Genomic DNA, 11743 nt, shown 5'->3' with positions numbered 1-11743 from the left:
TGTACTACTACGACTGATCATCGTAAGTGGTCTTCCTGGCGCGGTAAACTCCCGTAATGAGTTCATCATCCAATTGGATATTTCTGCAACACTACCCAAAGCACTTCGATAGAAAGGCTACGGTTGGGCGATTGTTGAGTGTTGGCAGGGTCAAGTTTTCAAAATAATGTTTGCATCAAATGAAGTATCTCATAACTTCATTTTATTTTGATGATATTTTAAAGGTTGAATCTATTCAAGTATTATCTTGTAGTCTCGTCTATGTGATGAACTTTGGAAACTAATTATAACTTGAATGGTGGTAGTTCAAGTAGTATTTGGAAAAGATATAAGTATATTGGAGTATTTTGTAACTTCATCTTTTAAACTTATATCTAGTAAATGATTATCTTATGCATGACAAAGATTTTCAGAAAAACGTTGAGACAAGGTTAGATATATGAGATCACCTTGCAACGATATTTTTATACAGTTATACACTGGAATTCGGTGTGTATTATGCATGGAAGAGGACTTCCAATATTTTGAAAAGTATATATGTATATATATATATACTGAATATTTTGCGACTTCATCGCATTAAGATATCAACTTGGTTCATTTCTTTTGACCAAGACTTTCATGAGTATTATGAGTAGGCTCATATATTGTAAATCATTATACATATTATTTTGGTGGGCTTGCTGCTCACCCTTGCTTTATTTCTTCATCACACAACAACAGTTAGGAAAGATGGCCAGACTCCAGCAGACCCAGCGCAAGCGCGTGGGAAGCGTCCTGTGTCTTCCCGTTGATGTTGTAGCTGCTATAGCTGCAGAGGTAGATCTATTGTAGATCAGACCATCTACTTTTGAGAATCAATTATGTATAATTATAACTTGTGGCAGATAATGGCAATTAACTGTAAATTTATCAAGTAATCATTTTGGGTTGTAATAACTTTTAAATTGTGGATTCAAAGACTTGTACTTATTTAAATTTCATCTCTGAGACTATAACGGGTTGTGGTGTGTGTTAGTGTGGGGTCACAGCATAAGGTTATTTATTAATTAAGTGAAGTGATATTGTGGAAAGAAAGACCGTGACGACCCGGATCCCCGACCCCGGATCTGGGGGTGTTACACATATGATCTATTGTCGTAAGAAAACTCAATCCACGATAAATGTCATTCCAAATTCTTTCAAGTCTATTGCACAGACTCTCATAATAGCTTCTAGCACTATAGCTTTTGTTTCTCAATACTCCTTCTTTTCTTGTTCGTAGTCATTACTATCTTCCGTACATAATACTATACTACTTCCTTTAGCTGCTTCCATCTTCGAAATCTTGATCTATCGTATAGAAGTAAAAGATTTTATTGAGAGATCACTATGATCATGAACACTTGTTCTATTGCATAGTTAGTACAGAAGGTGGCCAGCCTTTAGTACTTGACAAGCAATTAAACAACATGTGGTATCCTACTAGGCTTCTATCACACAGATAGATAGTCATTCGACAATACCTCCCCTTCTGGAAGGGTTGTTCTTCTCAGCTTATACAAAATGAAAAGGAGAGAAAAGAACGAATTGAAGAGAATTCTATTTGAAAAATACTGCCACAAATATCTGGCTTGGAATCTACCTCTGAACTATAGAGGTTTGTCATATCAACATCAAGTATTATAGCATCGCATTTCACGTGCCAGAATATTTACTATTCCATCCATCATTCTATGGATCCATGCTCTTGCTCGAGCTCATAAACAATCACTTTTGAAACTCTCTCAACATCGAAACTCGAATAAGGGATTTCATTCTAGACATCATTGTTACTAGAATTCTATGCTTGCACTACAACCTTCCTCGTATAGTAATACGACTCTCTATTTATAAGAGGGAATAAATATATAATATGTAAGTACTCCACTAGGTAGTCTATCAATGATAACTTATATATCAACACGACCCCATTAGGGGTACTCAATCTCAACATCCATTCCAATACAACTCTCACGACTGTAATCGGCTCATTACTCGCAGAATCATTGTTGCATTACTATGGTCCACCACTGACCTACTGTAGTCATTCATTTTCTATGAAATCTTAATAGCTAACCATACGGAATCCATACATGTCGTATCGAATTCTTCTAAGGAGGCAACATAATCACCATTCCATGATTCATGAAGAACACTCCTGAACTTGGCGTACATATGACATGAAGCAGATAAAATTACAGAAGAGTTTCAATAAAAGCAACGATAGCAGGTTAATACCATTATTAACCATATGTCTTTATTAGGAGACATGAAGCTCAAAGGTTCATTTAGTCCTTTCGTAACATGGTCCTGGCTTATCTCAAGATATGACCTTATAAGATAGATAGCCCGCTCACGGCGATTTCATAAATTAAATCTTTACCAAACTACTATCACGGTTGAGTATCGCACAATCATCAGAAGGAATGTCAATATTTCAAACCATAATACAATCTTCACGGCTTTAACCATTATCACTGTATTCCTCTGGCACGAGCGCCGATAATTATCTTCTTATACTTAAAGTGTCGGCCACCTCTTTGGCCTTTCCTGATAGTAATATTTCCTTACAATTAATGTCATTTTAACCACCTTTGTTAGGTCACACACACTGTAGAAGGGGGTTGAATACAGTGTATAGCACAATCAAATCGAATTCAAATAACACAAGTAACAGAAAACAGACTTTATTCAATGCAATAAACTCTGTTACAATATGGAACTGTCCTCTCTCAGTGATGAACAAATATCACGAGAGCTGCTAGGGTTACAATGAATAATATTCTCGATAATGATAACACTTATAGTGTAAACCTTATGTCTGTGTTTATATATCACACAGTTACAAGATAATCGCTAATTGATATGGAATATAATTCTGCTTCCTAAAATATATCAATCAGTTTTCTTTTCTTCCAAGTATTTCATTCTTCATGAATTCCTTCTTCATGCATATCTCTTCTTACGTTTGTCTTGATCTTCTTTTCTTTCAATCAGCCGCCTTTTTATCTGAAAGTTTCCTTTAAGTCCTGATATTATCTCCTGATAAATATCTCCTGAACCTTAAGTACTGATCACTTAAATTCTGACTTCAGTATAAGTGCTGATTTCAATTAAGTACTGATTTATCCTGTTTAAGTAAGATCTGAAAACTAAACATAAATCATATTAGACATGACATTATCAAATATATCTAACAATCTCTCCCAACTTGTAAATTAGCATAATATACAAGTTTAACAGATATTTGATGATGTCAAAAACATTAAGTACAAATGCATGAGAAATTGACTAGAAAACTACAACTTATAGTCCTTAAAGCTTTACCAACATTAACTTCTGATAACAACTTCAGTCTGTATCCATATCAGAATTTGAGCAGTTGTAGATCTTGACTTGGCTTCACTTTCTGATCTCTTTGATGTCAGGAGTTGTTCTGAGATAGTTCTTTAACAAACATCTCTCAGCATATCTGAGTTCATCAATCATCCTCCTTTTAGCATCTTTGAGTTCTGCAGTATCTTCACCAGTTTGGAAAATAGCATATCTGAGATCATTAATTTTTGCTTTTCTCAACTCCTGATCTAGTCTTATGACATAGGCTTTGTCAGACTCTAGATTGAATTCAAGTCCCTTAATACCAAGATATGTTCTGATCTGTGCAATATTAGGCTTCATATCAACAATATCACCCTTGTGATCTCTGTACTTTGGACTGTATGTGTTGTCAGATTTTACAGAATAAAGCCTTTTCTGTCTCTGAATTTGAGTCTTCAAATAGTTTGCAGCACTTTCTGTTATTCTGTCATTTACTTGAAGTAAGAATAAAACATGTTCTAGTTCTTCAAAATACTTCAGTGGTATAGCATTTTCCCTTATATGGTAAACCCTACCATCTGTCATGAAATATAACAAGATGTGTACTTTCAAGAAGGTATGATAGACCATCTGTACAGATTCTAGTTGATTCAATCTTTCAGGAGTTGCTCCAACACCTGCTTCACTTAAGGAAGTTGGATCATTGGTTGTGTTCTGCACTCTTCTTTCATCAGCACTACCCAATCCAGATTTATCGCTTGCTTCCTTTCCAGTAACTACTCTTGCTTCAAAACCACTTGCTGCAGTCTGCAAAGGTTGAGTCTGTTTGGCTTTAGTGAATCCTGGTAGGAGTAACTTTGAGGATTTAACATGAGCAATGTCATAGGTTTCCTTTGACTTATCTTCTGATATCAAGTCAACTTGAGCTATGTCAGAGGTTGCTTGCTTCATGGTTATATCAGACATAACTATATCTTGACTCTGAACAACTTGAGCCATGTCAGAGGTTGTCTTAGAAATCTTCCTTGAAGTTAGAGTAAGATCAGTATCTTCAACAGAAATTTCTTCATCCATAGGAGGCACATAAACCTTTATAGGTTCACCAACTTTTTCTTTGCCCTTGGACCTTGGATCTATCTGCAATTGTGATTTGGCCTTGGTTGCCACAGGATTTGTCCTTTCTTTTATCACAATGCCTTTAGCCGTAGGAAGTTTCTTTTTACCAACAGAAGCTTCAGATTTGGAGTTGACTTTTTCTGACTCAAGTCTAGCTTCTTCTTCCATTAGACTCTCAAAGTCCATTCCTAGATTTTCTTTCAGAAATAACTGTCTTGAAATTTCTTCATCAAGATCCAAAATTTCATCAGAACTTATCCTTTTACCAGTATCATAAGTTATTCTTCTCCCAGTATCAGAATTTGTTCTATGACTTGTAGTTCCAGCTCTCTTGATGAGAGACCTCCACCTTGATCACGACCTCCACCCATTCCAGAGTTTCCCGGGTCATTACCATCATCCTTTTTCTTCAGTGTCTTATCAGGTTTGCATTTGGACTTAATTACTTTCTCCCCCTTTTTGGCATCAGCATGTAAAAGAAGAGAGAGAAGCAATTCCACTAAGGATTGGATCTCATTGAGTTGAGATTGCTGAGAAGCTTGATTTTTCAAAATTTCATCAATCTGAGATTGTTGCTTCTCTTGGGTTTTCTCAATGTAGGCAACTCTGTCAAAGGTAGGTTTGAAAAAGCTTTTCTTTTCAAGTTTCATAGTTGTTTCTTGCTTGAGTAAAGCTTCTTAAATTTTATGCACCTCGGCATGAGTTGTTGAGTGTTGACCTTGAAGATGTCTAGTACTCAAAGCAGTAACTCTCAGCTGTGTTTTGAAATCATCATTAACTAACATCTCATCAGCTTTTGCCAAGTGATCAGCAAGAATCTTTTCAGAAGGAATAAAACTGACTGAGTTCCATTCCTTAGTCCACTCCTGTCCTCTAGGAGTCTCACTCCAAGGTACTGGTGCATCTCCTCTAACAAACTTTTTAACTAGTTCAGCTTTTGAAGGAGCTTGTAGAGGTGAATGGCCAGAAGGACCAGCTTCATCAGCATCTGCATTTGTAGCAGCATCACCAGTATCATCAGCATTTGCAGCATCAGAACTTACAGAGTCAACATCCTCTAATAAAAGAACAGTATGAGAGGCTATGGAGGCTTCAACATTATCCTCTAAGTGCTGATCTGCTTCCAAGTTCTGATCAACAACCATATTTTGATGCTCACCTATAGTCTGATCTTCAATGTCTAGATGCAGAGAAGGTGTTGTAGATAATTCTGGAGTTTCATTAGCATCAGGAATTGGTGTTGTTGATGGATTGATTGGAGCTGGTGGAGCTTCTAAGTATAGAACCTCAGACACAATTAGGTTGTGAATATCAATCTCAGCACTTGTGCCTGGGTCTGCAATAGATACTGGTTTATTTACAGGAGACACAGGTGGTGTAGATACTTTATTTTGAGCAGTTTCCTGAGTTGGTGACAATGGAGGTGTAGATGCAGTAGCTTCATCAAATTCTGGCTCTTTTGAGATCAGAGATTCCTGATCTCCTTCCTTAGCTGCTGCTTCCTCATCCTCTGAAACTGACTGAGCCCTGTACCTTTGTGCTCTCTATTTCTTGTATCTCTTTGAAGGTGGAGATTCCTTGGGAGTTTCATCAAGATACGTCCTTCTAAGCCTTTTGAGAAGCTTAGAACCCCCAATTCCAATATCCTTCTGAGAAGAGACCTTCTCAGCTTCTTTGACAACAGGTTCTGACACAGGAACCTGTTCCTCACTATCTGACTCATCTCTCAGAACAATCCTCCTTCTCTTCTGTTGTGTCTGAGGTACAGTCTTTGTCCTCTTGGGCTTTGAAGATGAAGGCCTCACAAAATATGCTGATGATGAAGGTTGAGATATCTGTGAAGGTTTGAGATATGTTCTGATAGAGGGTTGAGTAGGTTGAGGTGTATATGTAGTATGTTCAGATGGTTGTTGTGGTATCTGGGTTGTGCTGGTGGGTTGAATATCAGGGTAAACAGATCTGTAGGTTTGAGGATCAGCATTTACCAGATCTGTTTTACAGAATGAGGTATCTGTAAGGGTCTAACCACCTTTTTCTTAAGGTCAACATTTACCAAGTCATTAAAAGCCCGTTTTGCAAGCTTAAAGGGTGGAATTAAGTCAGTGGTAGGTTGGGGTTCATCAGCACAATAAAAGTTATATATAAGCTGACAAAATCTAGCAAAGTACACTACATTCCTATCCTCTGTCATCATATCCCCTATAAAACGTAGCACAACATTTGCAAAATCAAAATGAGTTTGGTGAATAATAGCATACCCGATGTGTTGACTCATAATTGGAATGGCATCAAAGTTGGAACACTTATTGGCGAATGCCTTAGTGATGCAGTCAAAGAAAAAGCTCCATTCCTTCCTGATATGTGCCCTTTTCAACTGTCCAAGCTTGGCCAAACTCTTCTTATACCCCAAATTGGCCATGAGCTGCTGTAGAACAGGTTCCTCCGTTGTTGAAAAAGTGTAGCCTTCTGGTAAGTGGAGAGCTTTACGAACTGCTCCAGGAGTTACCACATGCTCAACATCATTCACTTCAAAAATAATGCTTGGAGTACCAGTGGCACCACCATTATCAAAATGCCCAGTCCGCCAGAACGTCAGAACTTGTTGGCTTGAAATAACTTGAGGTTGGGTCAACGCATACCCAATCTCACTGTGTGCTAGAAGATCTTGCACAAAGTGCAAATCAGATGGAGCTTCAACATTGTTCAAGATTGCAGCATAGTTGTTGGGTATAAAATTGGCTCCATCTATAATCAAATCCTTAGCTGCCATGAGAAAAATTGAGAAATTAGGTTGCCTGTAAGGTGTTTGATAAAATGTCTGTATGAAAAAGCATCAGGAGATGAGAGAGAATAGAAGTAAAGAGAGAGAGAGATAAGATGTGAAAGTAAATAAAAGATTTTACAATCTTTTCTCTCTTTTACTTATACACGGTAGAAAAAGTAACCGTTGGGACACCTGTCAGACATGCAGCAGTAAAAGATAATTAATGGGCATGGGAATTCAGTAATCATTACTTATCACATGCAGTTTTTCAAGGAAAAACCGTTCCACTTACCAAGTAATCCCATTAATTAAGGTAGTTCAGTTTTATTTTAAAATTTAAAACTGTTCCCACTTAATAAATTATTTTTACTGCGAGACCAATATTCTGTAAAAATATGACCAATGAGAGAATGACCATAAAGAAACCAAGTAAACAAATACTGCCACGTCAGAATCAGAACTTGATTTGTATCATAGCTAAAAAGGTCATCAGAATATGGGTAAATCAGGATTTAAAAATGCATCGGTATATCAAACGACTCAGAGACAAAATCTTGCATAAATATTAAATTTCATTAATATATTGAGCAAATACATTTCATGAAATTTAAATTACATCACAAAATTACAAGATTGTCCTAAGCTATAAATCCTAACATCAACAGCTTTTGTCCTAAGCTAAGAAGCTAGACAAAGCTGACGGTGAAGAGAAACAGGTAGGAGAAATTATTTCTTCTTCCTACTCTCAACAAAAAGAACAGCGAGACGAATGATTCGCTCCTGCTGTCGGAGATGACGGAGATGTAGATCTATTTGGACTGTCAACAGGTCACGTTTAATGATCTCTGGAAATTATTTGAAAAACATGTACAGTCTCAGTGCCATAATTGTAAAACCAGCCAAACTCAGCCATTTGAGGTGAAGAGAGTGAGTTTGTGAGAAAATGAGAGATGTGATGGCTGGAATGAAGTGTTGGTTTAAATAGGCAATAGAATGCCAAGAGACATAAAGAAAATTGAATAGTGATAGGTAAAATTAATTCCACCTCGTCTCCCTAGACTGATGAGAAGAAAAACATCCATTGGAAGTGTAAAACAGGGTTTAATGCGCACAAGAAACAAGTAAAAATTACTGTGCATAGACGTGTATTAGTAACCCAAATTATATTGACTGTTAATATCTCACCTAAACATATTCTGATTTTAAATAAGACTGTTTCAGATTTTAACCACAAATAAGTCAAGTAAAGAATCAGAGTGTAATATCAGAACTTAGACTTATATCAGAACTTAACAGTCATCAGAACATGATTTCTTAACTCGAAAAATGAATGCCTATTTCTGCAATTCTTCACACAAATTCTGATTTCATTTCTTCAGAACTTAATCATCAGAACTTCCATCATAACTTGTCCTCAGAATTTATGTAACTGACACTTAAACGTTCATCTAAAATACCATTTATCACCACAGTAATTTTCATCATTCATATGGAGTGTATTTGTGTGTAGTAAGCTAAATATCAGATAAAGATTAAAGTCTGATTCACTTCGGTACATCTTAGAAATAAGGCAGAACTAAGAACTTTGCTCAAAATCTGTCATAATTCTGAAGTCTACTTTAGAATGAGTTCATGCATGAGTCCACCTTAATTGTTTTGTGCTCATTTTATGCATCTTTTGAAATTCCATTTTACAGTGGCTTCTCAGTGTAAGTGAGTCACGACTGCTTATCAGAATTTATGCTATTATCAGAGTATTTCTCCAGTAATCATAGAGTGTGAAAAGTCACCAAGAAAAATGTTTATTTTTGCTTTTCTGATGCATATTACTTAATACCAGCAATGCACTTGGGTCTTCCCTTCCACAGTTTTTACTCTAGATCTCAAAGGAGTGCCTGATTTTTATTTCTTTTTCTTTTCCTTTTCTTTTAATAAGTGAGGTTTATCAGCACTTAGTACATTCACCAGATTTACTAACATCAGAACTTAACAAATGAGAAGCATTATTCTAGTTTTTAACTTAGTAATAAGATAGACAAAGTAAACTTAACTAAGCTCAATATCAGAATTTGCTTGTGTCAACAGATTTCGACATAAACAATTACTTCAAACATGAGATTTGTTAGTATATTAAAGACTACTAGGTCAGCATCTAGCATATTTATCCTCATTGGATTGAATAATCACAGAAACATTCATATCACTATCAGAGTTTAGAAATTCACATCAGACAACAATCAGTACTTAAGCAATTTTCAATTAGGCACAGAATACACAAAGATAGTAATATCTGTAAATACTGATCATAAAGTATGATGCATCAGAATAAAAGCTAAGCAGATTTAGAGAAAGAACCTGAAATCATCCCAAGTTCATTTACCAATCTTGTAAAAGTAGCTTCACACAGTGGTTTGGTGAAGATATCTACTAGTTGTTGATCTGTTGGAACAAAGTACAATTCCACTGTACCTTCATCCACATGTTCCCTTATGAAGTGGTACCTAATGCTGATGTGCTTTGTCATTGAGTGTTGAACTGGATTACCTGTCATAGCAATAGCACTTTGATTATCACAGTAAATAGGGATTTTAAAATATGTTAACCCATAATCCAGTAACTGATTCTTCATCCAAAGAATCTGTGCACAACAGCTTCCTGCAGCAATGTACTCTGCTTCTGCAGTTGATGTGGAAATTGACTTTTGTTTCTTGTTAAACCAAGAAACAAATCTGCCTCCAAGACATTGGCAGCTTCCACTTGTGCTTTTCCTATCAATTTTGCAACCTGCAAAATCTGCATCTGAATAACCTATTAGTTTAAAGTCTGATTCTCTAGGATATCATAATCCCAGATCAACTGTTCCCTTAAGATACTTGAAATTTTTTTCACAGCTGTTAAGTGAGGTTCTCTTGGATCTTCTTGAAATCTTGCACAAAGACAGGTAGCATACATGATATTGAAGGGTTTTTAGCACATAAACGCAGCGAAAACGTAAATTTAATCTTAAAAAAAAACTAAAACCCTCCACAGGATCCATGCGAAAAATAATATTTAATTCGTAGTTCAGTGTGTTTACCTTAAGAAGCTTTACGTTAATGGAAAGATGGAGGTCTTTAATAGCGATTCAAGAACGATGAACGGAGATCCTTAGCAGCTGCTCCTCAAGTGTGAAGCACTCCACCGGTATCCACCAAGAAAATGATGTAATGAAGGAGGAGATGGAGAGAATTAGGGTTTTGTAAATCTTTTTTGGTTGAGGCAAAAATAGGGTTTATAATAGTATATTTATAGGCAAAATTTTCAGCTGAAAATTTTCCCATAAAATATTATTATTATTAACCCTTTATTATTCTCACTAATAATTAAAACACCTTTTAATTATTAATCCTTTTTCTAAACTTTTTAGAAATAATTCTCTCACTTGATTTAATTTCCAAAAATTAAATTCTTAATTAATAATATTAAGAACCTTTTCTTAATTAATTTATAATCAATTAAATCTCATTTAATCAATTATTAAATTTTCTAATTAATTATTTATTTATTTCATAAATAAATAATTATCAGTCATTATTAATTAATTCCTCCACCATTAAATCATTCTCTTTTATGGTGTGACCCTGTAGGTTCAATATTAAGCCGGTAGTAGAAATAAATAATAATAAAACTATTTTATCATTATTTATATAAATTCTCTAATTCATTAAATATGATTAATTAATTAATCATATTTATTCTACATCGTGAGGGATATTTCTCAGCATATCGCGACTATCCGGATAATACGAATTCACTGCTTAGAATACCAAGAACCTATTCAGTGAGTAGTTACCGTATAATTAATTCCTTTTACCCTGCAATGTCATGATTAAATACAAGGCATGAAACTTATGTCAAGCCTATCTTATTTAATCACCTGCTTTCCCATTCACTATGCTTAGTTCTATTTAATATAAATTAGAAACTCCTTTGTAATTTCATTCACTCTGGCCAGAGATTCCTGAACTAACATAAGTGGATCAGCATTGAACATTCTCTTTCTATACTGGAAGGGGTAGATCCTTTATTGATCATACACTATCTTCGTGTACAAATTCTTATACCCAGTAGAGCCCTTATAATTGTCCCTTGAGACTAAGAACTAAACCAAAGCATAGTTCAGTGTACACAAGATGACTATGATGATCTCAAGTCTAAGGATACTTGTACAACTATCACTATGTGAACAACTGCTGACATGTGAGTGAACTCCATCTGTTGTTCAGCTGTGTGAGTCATGTTCAGTGAACTTATTCTATAATAAGCACCTACATACTAGCTATAGTATCACCACACAAATGTCTATGAGAACAGACATCCATCATAATGAAGCAAGCATAGTATGTACCGATCGTTGCAGATTATTAATTACCAGTTAGTAATCCTACGACCAGGAACTATTTAAGTTTAGAGTTATCATCTTTTAGGTCTCATTATTATGATCTCATCACAATCCATAAAAAGCTTTACTCTAAACTGTGGTAC

The sequence above is a fragment of the Apium graveolens genome, unplaced genomic scaffold, assembly GCF_009905375.1.
Source record: "Apium graveolens cultivar Ventura unplaced genomic scaffold, ASM990537v1 ctg2187, whole genome shotgun sequence".
Taxonomy (NCBI): Eukaryota; Viridiplantae; Streptophyta; class Magnoliopsida; order Apiales; family Apiaceae; genus Apium; species Apium graveolens.
The sequence above is the reverse complement of the archived record's forward strand: the minus strand, read 5'-3'. Positions refer to the sequence as shown.